Below are 23468 nucleotides of genomic sequence, written 5' to 3'. Positions count from 1 at the left end.
GATACTATCAGAACCCTTGCGTAAACAGGCGATCTCATTAATATATAGAATGCCTGTCAACAATGCCCCTGATACCCTGCAATAGCTACGGATAAATGAGAATTGGAGGTGGGGGACTTTGAAGATGGGGAGTGGGAAGAGGCAACAGGAGCTTTCAAGAAAATCGCTATTATTATTGGGTTTTGACCGGTGCAATTGCACATACTGCATCGAGCCTACCATTCCCGTACTGCCCCCCATGCCATGGGCAAGTGCCCCATGGAGAACTGTGTGAGGGGGTGCGGGGATGTGGGTACCTTCTTCCACATGGTGAAAAACTGTCCAAAGTTACAGCCATATTGGACTGAACTCCAAGAGATAATGAGGGCCACGGCAGGCTGCCTAATACCAGAAACAGCGTGCCGTGCCGTAGAGCGTTATGATTTTACCCCGTCTTTCTTTATCCTAATGTTGGAAAATCGGGTTAATTTGGATAGAAATCAATTGTGATTATTAAAAAGAACCCACAACCATGGTGTTAAGTTCTAAATTAAGAGTTTGTCCTTCTCTAGACCAAGCACTGTTAAGCTATACTGTCTACCAGAATGGATGGCTTGACAACTGTATCTTGTTGTCCTCTGATTTATGTAACATTTCTTATACATTAATCTACGCAGCTATGATTGATTGTCTCCATGTAGTGTGTATGATGTAAAGTGCTCTGACACCCTACACTAGTATGCATGGCAACGGCGCTATAAAACTAATGAAAAGCATCTGAGAGAGAGTGGTTTTGGAGACTTGAGGGGCACGGTTAAACGGTAGGGATGAGGGAATGGAGGTGGTTATTGGGGGGCATCAACAAACATTGTTGCACAAGGCTCAACCAACGCTAAAGCCGACCCTATCAATGCCCCTGGAACGCCTGCTTGACACGAGTAAGGCCGCATAGCGACGTGCGCTGCCTTGCCTTACTCCATATCAATGAGGCCATGCAAAGCCATGCCGGGTGACTTTGCGTCGCCTCGTAGATATGATTGAGATACTTGCGCTGCCAGAGCGTCAAAAAAAGTGATGCTCTGATGGAGAAACCTTCTCATAAATAAACTTTAAAATATTTTTAGAAACTTTCATAATTAGATAGCTACATATAAAATATTGGGTAGCTTAAATGAAAAATAAGTTTCAAAAAGATGTCACTCGGTGGCAAATGCATTGTAGTACATTGTGAAATCTCTATTAGTTAATGCACTGCAGAGGTCTGTGTGTAACCAGAGAGCCGCAGAATTACATTTGGTTGGTAAAGTGGAGAATGGGGACTTGTGTAATTTTTAGTGCTATGAGGTCACAACCTGTGACAGAAAGCACTATGAATGTGCAAGTAATTATTTTATGCTTGCATCACACACATTATAAGATAGACTGCTGCAAAATGTGCAAATAGTTTTGGGATAAAATGGAGCTTCCAAAATGTAGATTTTAGTAATAGCATTACAAATAAAAGCACACCCTTCACAGGCCAGTTATTAACTCCTCCTACTACCTCTGAAAAAAAAAATCTTTGTAATTACAATGCTTGGAGTGATTACTGCCCCCAAGCACCCTTTACATTTGCAGATTAACTCGTAGCTGCTTTTGCATTTCATGCAGCCAAGCAGGTACCCTGGTGGAAGGAAGTTTTTACCTGTCTGCCCGGCATCTTTGTTTCACAGCACAGGAGACTAATTAACTTCAGCAAAAGCATTTTACTGATGGGAATGAAGTGTCTGATACTGCTTTCATTTTCCAGAGCAGAAGTAAAACCTGGAAATGTGTGATCCCCTTCCCATGACACCAAGGCCCCCCTGGGGGTCATGCCCCACAGATTGAAGACCTCTGCCCTACATTATACCCACAGTAAATACTTCACATAGGGTAGAGCCAGCTAATGGGGATTGGCAGACTAAGTCTGAGCTCAGTGTTTTGGCTGAAACGTGTTAGCTAGTGAATGTAGGGATTAATAACTTTCCCACAAATCCAGTGTTCTCTTCTTTTACTCTTACCAGGTTAATTTGAAGAAAGTCTTAACCAGGTAATTTTATTCTGCCAAAATCTAAACAAGGCCCCAGGTCTCCTCATTCTTGTGTGCATATTTGGGAATGCGTCTGTGTGTGCTTTCTTTGTGAGTGTGTCTGTGAAAATATGAGTGAATATATCTATATTTGTAAATAAATGAGTATGTGTTTGTGAATGTGAGTATAAATGTGTGTGTTGGGATATTTAAATTATGGGACCTGTGTGTTTGTGTGTGCATATGTGCATAGTTGTGTCTGTGAGTGTGCATATGAGTGCGTGGAAGTCGGTGTCTGTGGACAGGAGTGTCTTAGTGTTTTTGCACTTAAGCTATTGCTTTTGCCTTTGCGAATGTGTGCCAGCTGTGTCTCTGTTTGTGTGAGAGTGAACGTGGGTTTCGTTGTATGTTAGAGAATGTGTATGAGTGTGTGTGCGTGTGCTTACAGGTGTTTGTTCCCCTTTCACTTCCCTACTATGCACAATCAGCATGGCCATGAGAATTGTTGGTGCAGATGTGATGAGAGCTGTGTCCCACGCTGTCACCTGGGTTCCTCCGACCACTGTGGGTTCAGAGTACCCCCAGCCTCGCCCTCCTCCAGATTTATGAGCCGGCCTCGCCCCACGAGTAGCCGCTTCCTCTTTTTATTCCAGCTGCAGGGTTCCTCTTTCCTTAGACCTATGGTTGATAAGAAGTAATTTTTATTCACGTCCTCTGCCGTCCATGCCCCATCGAGCCCATCAACACACTCCTTGGACAGTCTGAGCACTTCTGCAAACAGCACTTCTTCAGGGCTTGCTGCACACGCGTTCCTGGAGCACTCAGCTCTGCCTGTGGAAATCCTCAGTGGTCTCCGTGCATGAACTCCCCTATCTCCCTTTACAGACCTCCCCCTACTCACCCTCACTAGAGCCCTACATCTCTTTCTGTGCACACCTCCTCCTGATCTCAGTGCCATTATTGGCAACATCCCCACCCACAGTCTGAGCATGCATGAATGAATAAATACACAAGACAACTTTTGTTAAGGGAAAATATCACTGCAGGTTTATTCCATACAAATGTTTGCAATACGGTGGGTTATCTTACGGGCGATCCAAGGGCAGGCAGCTGAACCTACCTATGCTTCCCCGCCCGCCTGATGAGCCAGCACTGTGGGGAACCCAATCAGTGCTACACCTTTTGGGTGATCCTCCTCCGGATCACATGACAAGTTGGTCCCTTATTACTCACGCCCTATTCAGGGCAGAGTGTAGCAGGGCAAACCCCCGTTGGTCAGGCTCCCAACTGCATGAAGGACTAACGGGGCACTGTCACGGTTTTCCAGGAACCTGCCCTGAGGCTCCTGGTCTTTGGCACCCCTATTGTGCAGCGCAGAGGTACCCTTACTGTACCCATCTGCCGCAGAAGTACCCTTACTGTACCCATCTGCCGCAGAAGTACATTTACTGTACCCGTCTGCTTCCAGGTTGCCCTGTAACTCTGCCTGAAACGAAAAAAGAAAACATTACAATGTTCTATGTAAATTGCCTGCCACCCCAGGCCGGGTAAGTGGTAGGGTGGGAGACGGCGTGTCTGGTGCAAAGAGGACACCAGGGAGGCGGAGGGAGGTATAAGTACCCTCCCCCGACCTCTGTGTGCCGGAAGTGATGCGCCTAGCTCGCCAAGTCGAAGGACTCCTTACTTGAGTCCAACCCTTTGACCAGGAGGGGTGGTGTTTGTGCCAAAGTGGCACTAAAGGGCTGCCGTTTTAGGTAGCCCCCTGCGGGGGCTGCAGGCAGCCATAATTTCACTAGAGCGCTACAACTCTCTGTCTACAGACCTACCTTGCTCCCTCTCACTAGAGCTTTACAGCTCACTCTGTACAGACCCCCCCAGCCTCCTCACTAGAGCTCTACATTCTCTATGGACAGACCTCCAGTCCCCCATGCTCCCTCTCACTAGAGCTTTAGAGCTCTCTCTCTAAGGATCTCTTCTTTTCCCTCACTAGACCTCTACAGCTCTCTCTCTACAGACCTCTCATACTTCCTCTCACTAGAGCTTTACAGCTCTCTCCCTACAGACCTCATTTGCTCCCCCTCACTAGAGGTCTTCAGACCTCTCCTGCTCCCCCTCACAGGAGCTCTACAGCTCTCTCTCTACAGACCTCCTCCTGATCCATTTCACTAGAGCTCTACAGCTCTCTCTCTACAGACCTCCTCCTGATCCCTCTCACTAAAGCCCTGCAGCTCTCTTTGTACAGACCTCCCCCTGTTCCCCCTTACGAGAGCCACACAGCTCTTTTGGTGCACACCTCCCCTGCCCCCTCCCTAGAGGTCTACAGCTCTCTCCACAGACCCCCTCCTGCTCACCCACTAGAGCTCTACAGCTCTCTCCACAGACCACCTCTGCCCCCCCTCACTAGAGCCCTACAGCTCTTTCTGTGAAGACCTCCTTCAGGTCCATTTGACTAGAGCTTTACAGCTCTCTCTCTACAGACCTCCCTGCCCCCTCACTAGATCTCTACAGCTCTCTCTGTACAGACCTCCTCCTGATCCCTCTCACTAGAGCTTTACAGCCCTCTCTCTACAGACCTCCCCTGCTCCCCCTCACTACGCAGCTCTACAACTCTCTTACAGACCTCCTGCTGATCCCCATTATTAGAGCCCTACAGCTCTCTCTGGAGAGACCGCCTCCTGATCCCTCTTACTAGAGCTTTACATCTCTCTGTGCAGACCTCCTACTGACCCTCCTCACTCCTTTACAGCTCCCCCTCACTAGAGCCATACAGCTCTCTCTGGACAGACCTCCTTTGCTCCTTCTAACTAGAGCTCTACAGTTCCCTCTCTACAGACCTCCCCAGCTCCCCCTCACTAGAACCATACAGCTCTCTCTGGACAGACCTCCTCTGCTCCCCTCACTAGTGCTCTACAGCTCTCTCTCTACAGACCTCCACCTGCCACCCTCACTAGAGCCCTACAGCTCTCTCTGTACATATCTCCCCCTGCCCCCCTCACCAGAGCTCTACAGCTCTCTCTGTACAGACCTCCCTCTGCCCCCCTCACCAGAGCTCTACAGCTCTCTCTGTACAGATCTCTACTTGCCCCCTCACTAGCGCTCTACAGCTCTCTCACTACAGACCTCCCCAGCCCCTCACTAGCACTCTACTGTTCTCGCTCTGTACAGATCTTTCCCTGCCCCTCACTAGCGCTCTACAGCACTCTCTACAGATCTCCCCCTGCCCTCTCACTAGCGCTCTAGAGCTCTCTCTCTACAGATATCCCTGTGCCCCCTCCCTAGCGCTCTACAGCTCTCTCTCTACAGATCTACCCCTGCCTGTAGATCTCACCAGAGCTCTCAATCTCCAGCTGTCTCTGTATATAACCACTGGGTGTCTCTGTACAGAGATCTCCAGAGGCCGCCCGGTGCAAAGAAATCCTCAACCCTCTCTGTGAAGCACCCCTGGTTGTGTCTGTGTAGATCTCCCAAATGCTCTCCATGCTCTTACATTTCCAGCTTTCTCAGTAAAGAACCCCCGGCTGTCTCTGTGCAGATCTCCAGAGCTCCCCATGGACAGACACCTCCGGCTGTCTCTGTATAGAACCCCTGGCTGTCTCTGTGCAGATCTCCAGAGCTCCCCATGGACAGACATCTCCACTGTCACTGCGCTTATGGTGACCTCTTCTGATCTGCTGCAGTTGAAGAGATCTCTCAAATATTAGACATAGACGCTACCCCTAACTTTTCCATTCATTGACCTGGGCACATACACGATGCGTTATACCGATTTTAATGATCAGAATAAATTATTACTGGAATTAATTGTAGGTAAAGGAATAAAAATTAAGATTGGCTGTTTCAAAAAAACTACAAAGAATTTGCTCCAGAATTCTAGGTCTGGGTCTGGGTCTGCTTTACTAAGAGGACAGATATTTTGCCTTTTGAGATAGAAATACAGGGAAGAGTGCCACTCTATATGGCAGTGGTACTTTACTTCTAAAATCTTAACCTACATGAAAAAAGGGAATCTTTAAAAAGGATATATTTAAACAAGATGATGTTGCATCCATAGATGTTTTTTTACAATGTGTGCCCTCTCCTTGGGGGCCAACTACCACTCCTATTACCTCCAGTAAGTCCCACACAGCAGATTTGCTGAGAGGTCTTTGGAGGCCACGCCCCCTTTCTCCACCACTCTGCAAACATTGCTCTGGTGCACTACAGGTTGGGGGATAAAGTCTACTTTATTGCTGAGGGACCTTGGTGCCAGGAGGCCCTCCTGGTACCTCACTAAGTACCAAACACCGGGATTCCTAAGAGCTGGTCTGAGGCCCAGCACCCTTTCTCCATCATTCTGCAAATGCGGTTATCAGTTAAAAAGTCACTGAAAAAAAACAAAGGTTACAGGGTCATTATAGTTAGGAATTAGCTTTTTAAAAACCTTATTAATTCACTGGAAAAAAACAAAGGTTATAGGGATGTTTTAGTTAGCAAATCGAATAAAAAAACTTCACAATTCATTGGAAAAAAAGGTTACAGGGACATCATAGTTAGGGTAAGATTTCACTCACACAAAACCACTGAAATTCAGCAGTTATAGTTACCTGAGCTAACTATAACTCATGCCCCTACAATGCCCTGCTTATGACCTCACATGTTACATCACTCATGACATGATCAGTGGCAACACTGATGACATCGCAAATGACATCACTCATGTCATCACTCATGACATCATCCACAGAAACACTGATAAACCTTTTGTTACCCCATGCAACTTCTCATACACCCACTCACACACCCACACAATCACTTGCAACCCATTCACAGACCCATACAATCACTCACTCCCATTTAGTCATTCATAGGGTCACTCATAGACTGACTCTCTCACCCACACAGCCACTCACACAACCACTCACCCACACATAAAACTCACACACCCATAAACTCACCCATGCAGCTAGTCTCACACCTACATATTCAACCATACAGTCACTCACACAGCCAGCCACTCACCCATACAGCCTCTCAACACAGCCATTCACTCACTCATGCAACTACTCTCACACCCACAAATCCACTAACATCCCTATTCACACATCCATACAACCAATTGCACACACACTCACTCATCCATACAGCCACTAATATAGGTACTCTGTATCTGAGTGGGTCTGTAAATAGGTGCGTGAGTGTCTATGTGTGGCAAGTGTCTGTGTTGGTCAGTGAGTGGGTGCATGAGTATGTGTGTGGGTCAGTGTGTTGGTGCATGAGTATGTGTGGGGGTCTGTGAGTAGGTGTGTAAGTGTCTTAAGTGGGTCTGTGAGTGGGTGCATGAGTAAGTGAGTGGGTCTGTGAGTAAAGGTGGATGTATTTGTGGGTCTGTGAGTGGATTCATTAGTGTCTGAGTGTGTGAATGAATATATATATTTTTTCAGCAGAATTAGTGAATCCGCCATGGTGGTACACTGAGCATCCCCACAGATTTGCAAATTGCCACACTTCGGGGAAAAAACTGTTTGGGTGCATTTTGTGGCCCATAAGGAGCCCCTCAGAATGCCTATATTGTACCCATAGGGTACCCCTTCTATTAGTTTCATCATTAGTTTAAAGCCCCATGGAATTTGCCCCGTTATATAAAATGGCAGCCACAGCTTTCTACACAGGTTGCGGAAAGCCAATCATCGCAATGCTGATGGCGCTTGGGTTCGTTAACCATCGCAATGGATTTGCAAAGGGTTTGCACCTCTTTTAGTCACCATATTGGAGGTACCTGGCTCCCTTGTTTTAACTGTTGCACCCTTCATCTGAGATCAATTATATTATGTTTATGATTTTAAACTTTCTCACATTTATTTTAATTTAGAAATTTGAAAATACTTTGCCAGTACGTCCTCTTTGCCTGGGTAGCCGATCAATCAGGATAGGATTTGCTGGACCACAGTTCTGCTTTTTGTTCTCTTGCATATTTTTAGGGCTCGAGCCCTGCGTTGCACTGCGCAGCAGTGCTCGCGCAGGCGAGAGTCCTTTTGTCCGGGGTTCAGAAATGAACCCTGGAATTGCACACGCTTTGCGTGTGTTTTTACTTTTGTGGCCTGCTATTGGCTTTTACCTGCATATTCTTTTTAAAAGTAGCACACAATAGGCCAGAGGCGGGCGCATAGCTCCGCCCCTGGCCTATTGGTGTCTATTATGCGCATTTCCTGCCATATGGTTTCAATTATCGTGCCCAGACACAGGCGCTATAATTGAAAGCATATGGCGCACGCGCGTACCACTCACGACTTTGTTTTTTTATCCCCAAAAGTGACCGCTTTCAGTTTTGCGATTGCCTTTCTCCTCCCTCCCTACTCCCCTTTGGTCTCCTCACCTCGATCGCTTTCAGTTTCGCGATCGCCCGTGTGCCACATCTCCTGCCATATTCATTATCAAGCTTAGAATAGATGACGAATGTGAGTTATCACGGCACTTAGCACTCAGACGAAACCCGCGTAGGAAGCCGTCTATACATTTATAAAATGAGCTAGCGTGACTGCATCCTCTCCGGGGCATTTCTTGACGCTGGTGCCTCAGACACAAAGAGTACTTTCTCAGAAAGAACAGATTAGAGTAGCATATTCAGCCAAGAGGAAGCTGGGAATGGAACACACACCCTGACATGGAAGTAACGGTGGAGCAGCCGCACAGAATTTGCAAAAGTGCTTTTTCAACAATTTCCCGAATGTGTGACGTCTGCCTGTGCCATGCAGCTGCCACTGAGCCTCGCGGCATGGGCGAACCCTGCCCCCCTGCTGCAGGGGCTGCTGCTCTGCGCTGTCGACGAGGAGTACGCCTACTACAGCTCGCAGCTGGACAACTTCCACAACGGGCGCTTCTACAGCAAGCAGAGCCAGTGAGTGGACATCCCCAGCGACCTGCAACTCTGCCACAATGTGGGCTACAAGAAGATGCGCCTGCCCAACCTGCTGGAGCAAGAGAGCATGCCCGAGGTGAAGCAGCAGGCGGGCAGCAGGCCAAGCGCTGCCACACAGACATGCAGGTCTTCCTGTGCTCGCTCTTCGCGCCCGTCTGCCTGGAGCGGCCCATCTACCCCTGCAGCTCCCTCTGCGAGGTGGTGCGGGACAGCTGGGCGCCCGTCATGGAGTCCTACGGCTTCCCCTGGCCGGAAATGCTCAGCTGCAGCAAGCTCCCCCTGGACAACGACCTGTGCATCACTGTGTAGTTCGGCAGCAAGCAGATCAACCCGCCCCTAGGTAGGGACTCTCTCTGAAGTTCTTCCCCAAATCACGAGAGCAATCATAGTTAAATTCCGAGTAATATTCATTATATTGTCATCATATGATGTATTTTGATTCACTGAAAACCGAGAGCAATTCCTTTGGTATTACATAAAATAATGTATTTGCATTACATACATAGTAAAGTCATGATAAGCTACCATAGATACATGTGAAGTTGCAGACAGCACTTAGAAGGTGAACTCTGGAGTTTCCAGTCTTCTTTTTTCTTCCATAAAAGAGGATTGTCTGCATCTTTGTCTTGCATTTTGTGTTTTGTTGCGGATGTACCGGTGGTAGTACGGGCACTGCCCATCAGAGAACTATGTGATTTGGAGCAATGGTGCACATATAAAGGAACCATTATTGGATACCATAATCACACAGGTGTGATGTCACAGGGAACCAAAAGTAATTGCATTGAGCTCAGTAGCTTTTAAGTGCATTATTGAGCAATCGTAACAGTTTTGATACTATTAAGTCATTATATTGTGCTTACTACTACAGATTTTCCAGCGACATCAGATCTATTGCCCGATTCAATGATACTCTAGACTCATTAAACACAATGTTTGTTCTAATACACACCTGCGCTTTCCAAGCTCTTGCCAAAATGAACTTTGTTGGGTATATCAGGAACTGATCAATATATGCCATCCCGGAGGGGACACCCCTTTCATGCCTCCTCCTAATTTGCATTAATGAGGAATTATTTCAAAATCTATTTTGGAGCCAGATAGGATTTGCAACTCATAAAATGGAATTATAAATAGAAACACGCATTTGCAATGCAATAGGTCTCGCATTATACAGGTTTGAGCTATTGTTGTTGCATTATTTAACAATGCCAATAGCTCAAACTTAAATAATGCGAGACCTATTGCATTGCAAATGCTTGTTTATCTTTCCGACTCAACTTTTTCCTTGGAGTCAGCCAAGCCCCCTGCCTTGCCCCGATGGTATTTACTAGGCCAAAGAGGCGCCCGTACATCGACAGGCGCCAGGAGTCCAGATCCCTCTTACCCGATACTCGAAAGAAGAGTGTATGCACTGGGGGCCCGATTCACAGAACTAACTTAAAACAAAATCCTATACTTACTACTTTTGGTATTCACAGAAGTTAGGATTTTGTCTTAAGTTTGTCTTAAGTCTGTCTTAAGACAAACTTAAGACAAAATCCTAACTTCTGTGAATACCAAAAGTAGTACGTTTCGAATTTTGTCTTAAGTTAGTTCTGTGAATCGGGCCCTGGGTGCCCTCAGGTACGAATGCAAACTGCGCCGGTTGTATTATGGATGATAATTGCAATGGCTTTAAGTGCATAAGCTGTAACTTTAACCTCCCACCTCCCAGGGAGTCTATGAATTGACCATGGTTAAGCCAAACATTGAGTGACCTGGCACTGGCTCTGCCTACTGTTCTCTTAACTGTGTGTTATTAAATACCAGGGGCCTCATTTATGAGAAATGACGCATCGCTGCGTGAAAGCAGCGATGGTCACTTCTCAGTGCGCACTCCTTGAGACATTCCTGATGCGTCATATTTAATGTATGACGCATCATGTCTCAAGGAGTTACAGGTACGTCAGTATTTCTGACGTATCTGTAAGCACAAAAGTGACGCATTGCTGGAGTGATTCACAAGTGACGCAACTCCAGCAATGCGTCCTTTCACATGGGGCAAGCCCCATGTGAAAGGGCCTGCGTCAGTCTTACGCCTGCTGTGAGGCAGGCGTAAGATTTTGACACAACGCTGTCCTAAAAGTGACGCAGTAAAATCTCATAGATTTCACTGCGTCACTTCTACGACCCTTCCTTGCGTCAATACAGTACGGATACAGTACAGTACAATACGGACAGTCTGCGCCATCTCCATTCCCCCCCTTGGAACCCCACTGTCATTCGGTACCTGTATGGGAAAAAAACGAGGCAGGCCCCTCCCGGTTATCTTCTTTTCCTATTCCCTCGCTAGAGGAATTCTGTGTCCTGGCCAACGGCGTATCTTCCGGCTCACCACTTGATCCAATGCCTCATAAGATCTGGAAGGCTTTTCAAGATGAGTTGTTTCCTCCACTCCATTCCATCTGCTGCCAGTCACTGACTACAGCGTTAGTTCCAGACAGTTGGAAGCTGGCAATAGTGACCCCATTGCTAAAGAAGGCTTCTCTTGACCCACTCTGCCCGACCAACTACAGGCCTATATCGCTTTTACCATTTTCGATAAAAATTCTTGAGAAATGGGTAACGAGAGCCTTGTCCAACTTTCTGGAAACAAACTTCTGCCTGGATGCAGCCCAATTTGGCTTCAGACCGGCCCATGGCACCGAGACCGCATTGGTTACCGTGTTGGACGATCTGCGAACGCGTGTCGACAGGGGCAAGTCAGCATTTCTAGTGCCGCTTGACATGTCGGCCGCGTTCACACGGTGAGCCATGAGGTCCTCTTGGCGCGTCTTCAAAACGTGGGAGTAAACGGTCTAGCCCTAAGTTGGATAGCATTGTACCGTAGCAAAAGACAGCAAGCTGTGGCGTTACCACCATTTAGATCAGCCACACGCCAGGTGAATCAAGGCATCCCCCAAGGGTCGGCGATTAGCCCGATTCTTTTTAATCTATATCTCCGACCCCTGGTAGATCTAATCAAGTCATTCGGCATATCAGTCATCAATTATGCCGATGACACCCAATTGATTTTCTCACTTGAGGGCACTGAGACAGTTTCGAGGGACACCTTTCACCTCTGCATGTCGGCGACAGCGGATTGGTTACGAGCTAACTCACTCCAATTTAATGGATCAAAAACGGAAGTACTCTACTGCTCCCTAGACCGCCTCCCCCGCGGGCTACCGGACAATTTTTGGCCTCCTTCCATCCCGGGTTCGGTGGAAGCTGCAAAATCGGCTCGTAATTTAGGAGTTCAGTTTGAACCCAATTTACAGCTCGATGCCTCTGTAAACAGGACCGCAGTGACTTGCATTGGCTTGTTGCGTGCCCTACGGAAGATCCTACCAATACTTCCCCGGGATGCCAGAGCAGAGGTAGTGCGGAGTTCCATTCTCAGTAGGTTAGACTACTGCAACGCACTACTTCTGGGAGCCCCTTAGAGCCTGATCTTAAAGTTGCAGAGGATCCAAAATATGGCTGCTAAACTGGCTCTGTCTTTGCCACGATCGGCCTCATCGTCTGCAGCACTAGCTGATCTGCATTGGTTGCCGGTCCAGCAGAGGATTGCCTTCAAGGCTTTATGCCTTGTATTTAGGGCCCTGCATGGACTAGGACCAATACCAATTCAAAACCTCTTCTCATGGTACCAAGCTGCCAGACCTTTGAGATCCTCTTCGGCGTTCCTGGTGAGAACTCCCAGGATTAATAGAGTGTGGATGGAATAACTTACCTTTGGCATTGAGGAGCAGACAAGATCTGCCCTCTTTTAAAAGGGACCTTAAGACCTACCTGTTCCCAAGAGCAATGTAAAATACACCTCGCCTGACGGTTAGACATGGTCTCAGCGCCAGGATACCCTTTCGGGTGACAGCTGCGCTTAACAAGCATCAAATACAAATACAAATACAATACGCCCCCCTTGCATACATTATACCTGGCGCAGGTATAATGTGGCGCAGGGGTTTACAAAGTGATGCATCTACCTAGATGCGTCACTTTGTAAATATGGCTCAACAAGGCACATTTTTTACGCTACTGGTGCGTCACAAAAAGTGACGCAACGGTGGCGTAAAAGTGACGCACAGCCTCCTAAATGAGGCCCCAGGTCGCTGGTTAGACACAGTTTGAATTGTGCTCTGTTCTTGGATAGACACAAGCCACACATTGCTTTTCACGGAAACCTGCTTAGAACCCGCTTCCGACCCAGTTGTTACAGCAGTTCCTGATGGCTTCTCAATCTATGGACTTGATAAAGGGGCAGAAAACAGGGGGGGGGGAGTGGGAGGGGGAGGTCTGCAAATTATTTACCCTAACTCAGTTAAGGCCACCTTCACTCCAGCTCCCCTTCAAGGAGGCAAAGCACCTTTGTTCAACTTTAATTTCTCAACTAGTTCCACCTTTAATTGGGATGTCACTGTTTTGCCAGCCGGGCCCTGGAATCCTGAATGGAGTTTTAGAATTTCAGGGTCCAAAGCAACTTTAAATTTTCATCTTGACTCAGGAGATACCTTTGATTCACATATTTTAATTGACTGTTGCATCAGTTTTGGTCTTTCTCCGTTAGTAGATGAACCCACTATTAGGGGACTGCATACTTTGGATGGGATTTTTTCTAATAATCCCTCTCTTAACTTTGAAAGAATTCTACCATTGCTACTGACTGATCACAAGGCTGTCTTTTTTAAATTAGATGTGCCTTGGCAAATCCTGCACTCTAACCACTCAAGTGTTACCAAAGTAACCATCCCATGGATTAGGATATCCTCGGGTGATCTCTAGCTGGTACTCAGTAACGGCGGGCCTTCATTAAATACTGCGAAAACCTTTACATCCTTCCGGGGGCAACCATCTGCCCATGGTATACTTCGGAACTTAAGGTCCTTAAGTAAAAATGTAGGGCAGCAGAACCTCTGGAGAAGGAGCTATGATCCAGTAGAGAAGGCCAACTACTCTGCTATCTGCAAGGAATATTATTCCCAGATTATGGCCGCCAAACTCAATTTTTTAATACTAAAATGAGAACCATTCGGAATTCTGTGTCAGAATTTTTTTAAACTATTTCTTTTTTTTCTAATTTTAAACAAAGCACCCCTTTTAATACTGATCAAAATTTTTGCAATAACCTAGCAGTTATGTTTTGAAAATAAAATCCAAGGTACCTATGAAGAGCTCTCCTCCTGCTCTGCTGCGGCAGTCACAGAAGAAGCTCTCATTGATCCTGCTGGTGATAACATTAACTCTCTGAACCGCGCGGGTTCATCTGATCTTCTTAGGGATTTTCCATTATTGTCAGAGGCTGTAGTCACGAATGTTATTGTTACAACCAAGTCTGGGTCCGCTTCATACCCCTGCCTCCAAGCCATTCTTTATTTAAGGCCTGATTACCGGTCTGTGGATGTCTGCCGACCACCGTATTATGAATCGGGCGGTGGGACCGGCACAACCCCGCCTCAGCTGCCCAGGAACTGCAGTCCCTGGCGGTGTTGCAGTGGTCAGGCCCCTACAATATGCTTGGCGAGACTGCCATGTTCCTCCCAAGCATATTACGAGTTTCTTTTCTGCCGGCGCTGTCATGGAGGTTCCTCCGCCATGAACATTGCGGTGGAGAGGAAACAAAGGAGGCCCTGCAGGGCCCCCTCTACCTCCTCCACATGTGGATGCACTTGTGTCCCTCTGAGTACATGCACACCAGTTCCTACAGGTCATGGATTTTTCAGTCCATGCCGTGCAGGAACTGTTTTTAGTTTTCCCATTGCGGTGCCTATTTTCAGGGCCCACCGTGGGAACGTAACAAGTAAAAACAAACTGCCAGATAGGGAGAAACTCCTAATCTGGTGGGTGGTCTGAACACTGCTTTGGCTGTGTGCTGCGGAGCGGACCCGGCGCCACACCGCTAAAGTCATAATCAGGCCATTAGTGTCCAATCTAATTTCTGCTCATTTAACCAGACTTCTGAATCTGATTTTGTACTCATGCCATTATCCTACTGCCTGGAAGCAGGCTTTTATCTCACCAATCTTGAAAAGCCTTTCTTGGATCCGAGTGAACCTAAAAATTACCACCCTAGTTCTCGGCTGCCTTTCCCAACTAAAATCCTGGAAAAGGCAGTCAATAAAGAGCTTACCATCTTCCTAGGTTCTAAAGATTAATTAAACCCCTTTCATCATGGCTTCAGAGCTCAACATTCCACCGAATCTGCTCTTGTTGGTGCCTCGGAGGAGATCCAGAGATTGGTGCATAAGAGGGGGTAAAGCCTCCCTAATCCTATTGGACCTCTCAGCCGCATTCGATGCGGTTAACCCCCAACTTTTGATCAACCGGCTGGAGGAGACGGGCATCTGTGACTCCGCATTGTCTCTTTTTAAGTCCTTTCTTACAAACTGAACTAATACAGTGGAACTGGATGGCTACAAGTCAGAGGCATTGTCTCTTCTGTGCGGGGTGCCACAGGGATCCTTCCTGTCCCCCATCTACATTGCCCCATTGGTTCATCTTATTCAATCTTTTGGTCTACAGACTATCTCATACACCCACGACACACAACTTATTGTGTCAATTCCAGACAAAGAGGGTCCTCAAATTTTAATAATTTTCTTACCCAGGTCTCTGATTAGATGCAGCAATTATTTTAAAAACTCAATACTGAAAAGACAGAGGTGATTCCTTTTGGTAAGAACTTAAACTTCTGGAATTCTACATGGTGGCCCTTTTCCAAACCCTGGGGTACAAAAGGGGGTGGTGATGGACGGAGCATCTGAACCAATCAAACACTCACACCCAGTCAACAGATCTGGGTTTAATCCATCACCATTCTTTAGCCCACTCTGCCACCCCAGTTCAGACATGGCCATATGCAAATCAGTCTGACCCTGTGCCTCATTGGAACAGTCCAGCCCGAACTGCCAAGCCATGCCTTCCCTTGACCAGATTCAAGCTTCCTAGGACCGTTTTCTGGCATTACAGCCATCTTCAGCCAGGCTTGCTTGAATCCAGTGTCAAAGTGAGCAAGGGACTCACTTCTGAGCATACCCAGCCAACTTATGGCGAACAAAGTGGTACAAAAGGGGGTGGTGATGGACGGAGCATCTGAACCAATCAAACACTCACACCCAGTCAACAGATCTGGGTTTAATGCATCACCATTCTTTAGCCCACTCTGCCACCCTAGTTCAGACATGGCCATATGCAAATCAGTCTGACCCTTTGCCAAACCCTGCCAACAGCCTAGGAGCATGCACTTCATCTTTACTCCTGTCCCACCCTCTGCGTTCTCAACCCCACCAGGGTCATGTGTTTCCCTCATGAACCCTGTGCATCTTAGTATTGTTGCCAACTTAAGAAGACTTTCCAGACGCCTTCCACATCCTACCCTACCAAGTTGCGGTCTTTGAACTGGCCGCCACCCCAATTTATGGTATGGCTGCCAACCATTTGTATTAAAGTTCTGAAATATTAACATTGGCAAGTCTCTTCATAGTGAAAATATGTTTGGAACTCACTAACAGCAAATAATCCTGTGAGTCACACAGAACTTATTGTTACCCATATAGAATCATTCTCATGTAATGCTTAGGAGATTTGAGGGTGACAACCCGCAGTTTTCCTGTTTCTACTTGGTAGATTGGAGTTACTAAAATCGTATCAGAAGGAGGTATTTGGCAGCATGGAGGTTTGCCTTCTATATTGTTAGTTAGCATCTGTAGAGGGTTTGACCTTCCTCTGGGAACTTCATTTTTAGTTTTTTTGGCCTGTCTAGTGTGCCAGCACTTCCTCTTCAGCTCAGGGGTGTACCAGTGAGAGGGATAGTTGTCCAGAAAGAAAGGGAAGTCCTACCCAAGAGAGGAGCAAATTGATCTAGCCAACCATCAAGCTTCTCAAGTAGCAACTGGAGATGTCTAGTAGCTTTACTAGACTCACTAATTGCAATGTTAACCTAGTCAGACTAGCTTGTGCCCATCCTATATTGAACTTGTAATGATGCTTCCATCTTTCCATGGCACTAGATAACTGCTGGCAAGAGTGTGCGGTGTCATGTCAATCATATTAGAAGGTGATGAGATAATGGCCTGCCCAGATGACTGGAGAACTTTAGGGTCTAAAGGAGCAAACGTCAGGTATGAGGTGTGACCAGCAGGATGAAAACGTTCTTAGACATAATTAGAAATGTCCACAGGCCTCTACAATGCCTGTAAAATTGTCTTGAAATTCTGTCATAACAATTCCAAAATAACTTCTAAAGAATATTTCAAAATTAATAATTTTTCAACTATTCCCTGCATTTGCATAATACTAAACAGCCCCCAATAGTAATTAGGTGCTTTAAAACCTAAGCACAAAGCACAACGTTCCCTAAAAAATGTGACTCTAGAGCAACTTCTATGTGCTGTAACTACTGAGGATCATGTTTTTCCAGATATGGAAGTGATATTTTTGTTTTTGCATTTTCTGCTTATGTACCTCCATTGTATTTCATGTATTGCCATGTGTTAATTGATTCGGAGCGCACATTTTTCGAATATATAAATTCATACTGCATTTAGTGCTTGCTGAAGTGTAACGTGTAACATTTGCTTTATCATAGTATGATAGTGTATCACTTATTGAGATATGTGTTCACATGGTTTAGAGAATTAAACGAAGGTGTAAATGAAAGTTCAAAAAGAGTAATATGTTAATTCCTGCATTTCACCTCATTCGATTGCTGGCAAATGTATCCTCTGAAACCACAGGAAACCTTTTTCCCCAATAATTATTGGACTATATATTGCCTTCATTCTTGAGGAATTTGGAAATTCTCTAGGAGTTAGCACATTTTTGTAAACATGTTAAAAAGTAAAGCGATTGACTTTCTCATATTTGAGTCCATGCAGAGATTCCGGGAGTGAGTCCTAACAATCTGAACAAGAACAGAAACACAACGTTGCCTAGCAGCAGAGGACACATATTTCTTCACAGTGCCACAATGAGGTTGGCTGTCAATTGAATGCAGACCACTCAGCACTCTTTAGTAACATCACCCCAGAGACCTTGGAGAAACGTTACCCGTTAATGACCCAAGTTAATGACCAAAAGCAGTAGCTGAGCAAAACCATTTTCTGTAAGTGCAGGGACAAGTTGTTATGTTTCTTTAAGATCTGCCTGGAATCTCTCGTCCTTGTGATGTGGTGGGAATTCCAGCGTGATGTCATCTTTGTAGCATCAGGTAGTGGCGGCTGGTGACATTTTAAAGTGGTGAGGCGGAAACTGATATTCATACTGCACTGTAGCGATCGAGCGTAGCGAGCGAGCCCGGAACCCCTAAGGAGGGTTAGTGGGGAATTCCCCCCGAGAAAATTTTGAAAAAATAGTGGAAAAATGGTGCATTTCCAAGCAAATCTGAGAAAGCAAGAAGGTTAATAAAGCAATTGTGAAAGTGCAGGGATTACATTATTAAAGAGCTGTCATATAACATACTAGGTAGCTGCTTATTCAGTATAACAACAGAGCTTCATCACAGACTTCAAGATACAATGCTGAAAACCTCACAGATTGTTTTTATTTAAACTGCAAACAACAACAAAAAATAAAAAAACTTTTTTGATTTAAACTGCAAACAACAAAAGAACCAACTAAACAGGTCACAAACTATCACCAATATCAAATTTCAGTACAAATACATATATCTGGTGCAGGACAGCAATATAGCTGCAACAGCTCATTTGAATGGCCAGCCAGGGGTGGCACATAATACATGCTGCAGCCCCTGGTAGGCCTTGGGTGCACCTATGCCCTGGGTACCTATGGTACACTATACAGGGACTCACAAGAGTGACCCAATACCCAATTGGCAATGCACCTAAAGTACATTGTGTGAATTTAGAGAGAGAACAGCTGGGCTGTGGGTCTGATTAGAAGGACCACAGCCTTTCTAAGTTGTAAACCAGTAAAGCAAAAAGCAAAAAAATGGGGTGACCATAGGAAAGCAGACCCTACTCTCCTACATAACGCTCCCCTTTGGACAACAGGAAAAGACTAAATTTGATTACTCTGCACTCCGAGGAGAAATAAAGGCCTGATATTTATGTATTTACTCTTTTAAAATGTACTGATAAAACTAAACCATCCTCAAATCATGTTTCTGCCTTTCCATGTCTCATCTTCAATTATTGATTGTGCATTCCAACTGAGTATTAATGAGAGCCGGGAATCTGAATAGAGAGATCTCTGAATAGCAAATTCTAATGTTAAATATTCTGCATAGCTCTAAGTGAGTTATTGGTTTGCATGATTTTAGACCGAGTGAATTTCTTAAAGAGATTTGGTCTAGATGTGATAATTCTGTATCTGTATTGCATAGTGTTGAGGATTATATATATGAATCTAATTACTAGTTTGTAGGTCAATTTTCCAATTCCTGGTCCTCACTGGATAACTACATTGGGTCCCCTATATCTGACTCCTCTCAGCACAATCAAGATCCATTGGAAAACCAGGTATATGAAACCTGAAGTGTAGTGTTAGTAGACAAGGTGAGAAAAAGTAAACCTGCCCAGTGGTGCTACAACAACTGCTATCCCTAAACAGTACACATTTCAGGAGCTGTCACTATGCAAAAAGATTCATGAAGATTTCAATAGCTGGTCTTGCATTCTTCTGAATTCCACTCTCATGAAACCTCTACTTAGCGAACAACAACCCAAAAAAGTTGATATTATAGTAGCTAAACATGGTTCAATCAAACACAAGAAGGTGTCTGTCAGTAGTGACAGAATGCAACACAGTTAGCTAAACCTACAAAGCACTCACGAATGATAAAACAAACAGTCTAGCTGTTGCATTCAAAATATGACAGAGTTTGATCTAAAATGGCAGCAACTTTTTATGGTGATTGTTTACAACCATACAAAGCTTGTAACCTTTACAGAAATCCTTTTAGAGCCCACTGCATTGAACTATTGCAGTTAAATTATCTCTATCTTAATTAAAGGCCTGCAGCACAAGTGGGGGGGGGGGGGCTACAACAATAAAGAAAAGGCACTCAATGGCCTGTAAATACCTCAGCAGAAGTGCTTTATTGCAATGTATGAAAAAATATAAAACATAAACAAGAATCAGAGAAAGAAAGATTAGAAATATTGGGGTAAGGGTCCCAGAGTAGCCATTATTTTAACTTTGCCATGTCAATATCGTTAATGGAACAGAACTTAGTCCATGATATGGCCACCCGCTTAGTCACAGGCCTTATTCCTCAGGCACTAGTCTGTAACAACTGAGAAAGATTTAATAAACAGCAAAGAGATTGGCAGAGAACTTTAACACTTCTAGAAATGTTCACCCAGTGACGGCAAATGTTAAAAATAGGTAAAAAAGGGAAGCATTTGAATGTTGGAGAAGAGGAGGCAAACTAGTGATAATTTGCACTGTGCTGCCCCATTAAAAACCCACATTTTGCCTTTTGATGTGAGTCAGTGCTGCTCCCTCATGACCCGACTAATTTGGGCCTGATTACGAGTTACCCAGACAGGTATGCATAATGTATCGCATTAAAATAAATATGATCGGCTGGAAGCAGTTTATTGGGTGCGATAAGTTTGGCCTTGCGTGAATTTTTCCCTGAAAATGTGGCATAGCATGAGGATTGCGGTGCTTACCACATTAAATCTAAATGTTCCGGTGCTTAGAAAGCATTTTTCAATTATTACGTTGGGGCAGGTTTGAACAGCTGAAGTTTAATGGGATGAGAACCTTATCACAACCAGTAATTCTGGTTATTGCCCGGAAGAGCTCAGGCTGCAAGTCCAAGTACAAATACGAGACAGCTGCACACAAGAGGCAGGCAGTGCTGATGAGGGCGGACACATTGCAGGGGTTGAGTGCAGATACTCGTCCATTAAAAGCACTGGCGCAGGGCTGAGCTGTGCAGGCACCACTCCTACCGAATGAAAAGAGCGCAGGTACTGAGTACCTGTTAGCACCTGCCCAACTAAAACACTGCTGCTTGCACGGTCCTTGTTGCCCCTGGGGTTACAGGGTTCCACACTGTGATGTCATCTGAGCTCTAGGGGTACGTGAGGTCACTTCCATTGCATTAACCCATGATTTTTGGGTGAATTGAAGTCTATGAAGTGATAGGGCTAAAATAGTGGTTTCAAACTGCAAAGAAATAAACTAATGACTTTTAACAGATGTTTTCAGGGTTGGTGTGCCCAGGTGACCCCTGTTCACGTGCCTGTGCCAGTGGAGAAAGTCCGAGCACACCAGCTTTAGAGAGCAATCATCCGGACACCGGTCTCAGCTAAATGTCTGTACATAGAGTTGAGTTTCAACAAGACTGAATGAATCCCGGGCCAGGAAAACCAATAAACATAACCAATGAAATCAAGTACTGCCGTTTCGTCAAACGCGAGCGGGGGCGATGGGCGGAGGGTGAGGACAAACAAAGTCTGAAGGGAAAGTTGCGCACTTCGTTATGGGGCGAGAGTCCAACTCGCGCCTTTCACACAAGCCCACTGTCTGCCGCGCGTAGACCGTGAAGTCACCCCAAGGCGCTTCCTTGCAGTGTTTTGGGCGCAGGGCACACATGGCGGAGCGGCTGCCAGCGGCGTGTGGCTGTGAGTGTGGGAGAGCACGAAGCATGTGCAGCCCCGCTCTGAGCTTTATATACATTTCTATTTTGTGAGGTATGAAGGTCAGTTTCGGGCATATTTGCTGGAATAACCTGAATGTTCTAGTCCTTCATAGTGACCATCTTAAATCAAGTAATGTATGCAGCTGCATGACGTTCTCTAAAAATAAAATACCAATTTCAAATCTCATTTGCGGATTTGCCATCTTACAGCAAACCTATTTGTCTTTTAGCTACATTCCGGCATATTATAGAAAGCCTGCGTGATTTCCTTACTTCCCTTAATAAATATCCTTATGTTTTTATTGGGAGTTGATATTAAATCATTTATAGCTTAAGCAAGGTACATTATATGTCCTGTACAGCAAAAACAGTAACCAACCAACTTAACCAAGAAACGTGTACACAAGTAGGGACGGCAGTGGGGAGTGGACAGTGTGCTTTATGGGCAGATGGTGTTTGCCGAAGGGTTATGGACAGATGGCATTGGCATGGCAAGTTTGGCAACGCAGCATTATAGGCATGCGGACACACAAGTTTCGTCCTCTCCAGGACACGGGTTTTGTTTAAGGGATTTCTACCATAAATGAGTAGGTACTAGGTACAGTGATAGATCCATTTAGGTAGATCCGTTTCTGGAGCAAAAGCGTCAGTCTGCTTTCTTTATCAGATTTTGGTGGGGAATGAATTCTTAAGTTCGTACACTGGACGGTGATACAGAGAAGGTGTTTTGCCTTTTTTCTCGTTATTTTGTACTTTTGTGAGAGGGAGGCTTGGGTTAGGTCAGGTGGTTTGTAGTAGCTGCATGTGCTAAGAAGTTGCTTTTCGTATATGTACTACTGAAGACCAATTGGTACTCTGGAGTTGATGGCAGTCCTCAACCTACTTGCCTGAAACGAATAAAAATGGTGAAAAGTGGTAATCCACGAAAAACGACCTGATGTGTGCTTCGAGTCGGTGATTTGCACGCAGTAAGCACGCTTTTCTTTGCACCGCTCTTCCCTGCAACATTTGTTTTTTTTGGGGGGGGGGATTCCAACAAGGATGCTTTTCATTTGACTTTCATGGTGGCGGACAAGAACTGGAAATTAATAATTAATCTGCTTCCAAGACACGCCTACTGTGTCTTCTTATTTTTCTTACGGCCCCCATTCTCCCTCCCTTCCGCACACCTGTTTTTTTTCTTTTGAAGTGGGCTCCTCCCACACTCTTTTATTTATCTTTTTGTTTCCCTGCCTGCTTTAACTGTGCTGTGAGATCTTGCGGATCAGTGCAAGCAGGGAATTGTCCGTTGGTACTGAGAACATGCTATGGAGGCTGCCAATTATAGTTTGAATATGCAAGACCTTTACAGTAATCGAACTATCAAGGCAGCCCTATATTCTTGGTTTTGGACCTGGGCACATAGGTGAAGGAGTGACATTGCAAAGCTAATGATGCCTTTAAAGAGCGACTGCCAAGCTAATGGCTTTACCCGTGATGTTGTATGGTAAATAATGTGTTATGTCTGCTCAGTGTCTCTCCTGCAGCAGTAGCTTCATGAGAATACAGCGGAATGGATATTAGGCGGAAATTTGAAACACTGTAAAATATGCGGAAGTGAGTTTTTTTAAAGAAATACCACAAAGGCATTCTTCAGCGCTTGAGTCACTATCATATTTGAGAGAGAAATAGGAATCCTTTACTAGCACCCATGAATCCCTATATTGTCGAGAGGTAGTCCAACAACCAGCTTGGAAGCTGTGAGATCCTATTTCTTATTATCACTGAGTAACGTGAAATTACTCATTTCCTTTATCCTGTCTAACCTGCCTGCAGAGCCATGCCCGCTACTGGAAGGCTCGTAAACCTTGTGCAGTCATTTTAAACTCGCAGCCTCATATTACGTATTTGAGTGTCAGGCTCATCATGAG

General features: G+C 45.5%; 1 pseudogene; it reads left to right on the top strand.

Annotated features, from left to right (window-relative positions):
* The first annotated feature begins 8754 nt into the window (after positions 1 to 8754).
* Positions 8755 to 23468, top strand: part of LOC147659623 (secreted frizzled-related protein 5 pseudogene) — a 29784-nt pseudogene continuing 15070 nt past the window's right edge.

Source organism: Lissotriton vulgaris, unplaced genomic scaffold, assembly GCF_964263255.1.
Source record: "Lissotriton vulgaris unplaced genomic scaffold, aLisVul1.2 SCAFFOLD_283, whole genome shotgun sequence".
Taxonomy (NCBI): Eukaryota; Metazoa; Chordata; class Amphibia; order Caudata; family Salamandridae; genus Lissotriton; species Lissotriton vulgaris.
The sequence above is the reverse complement of the archived record's forward strand: the minus strand, read 5'-3'. Positions and strand labels throughout refer to the sequence as shown.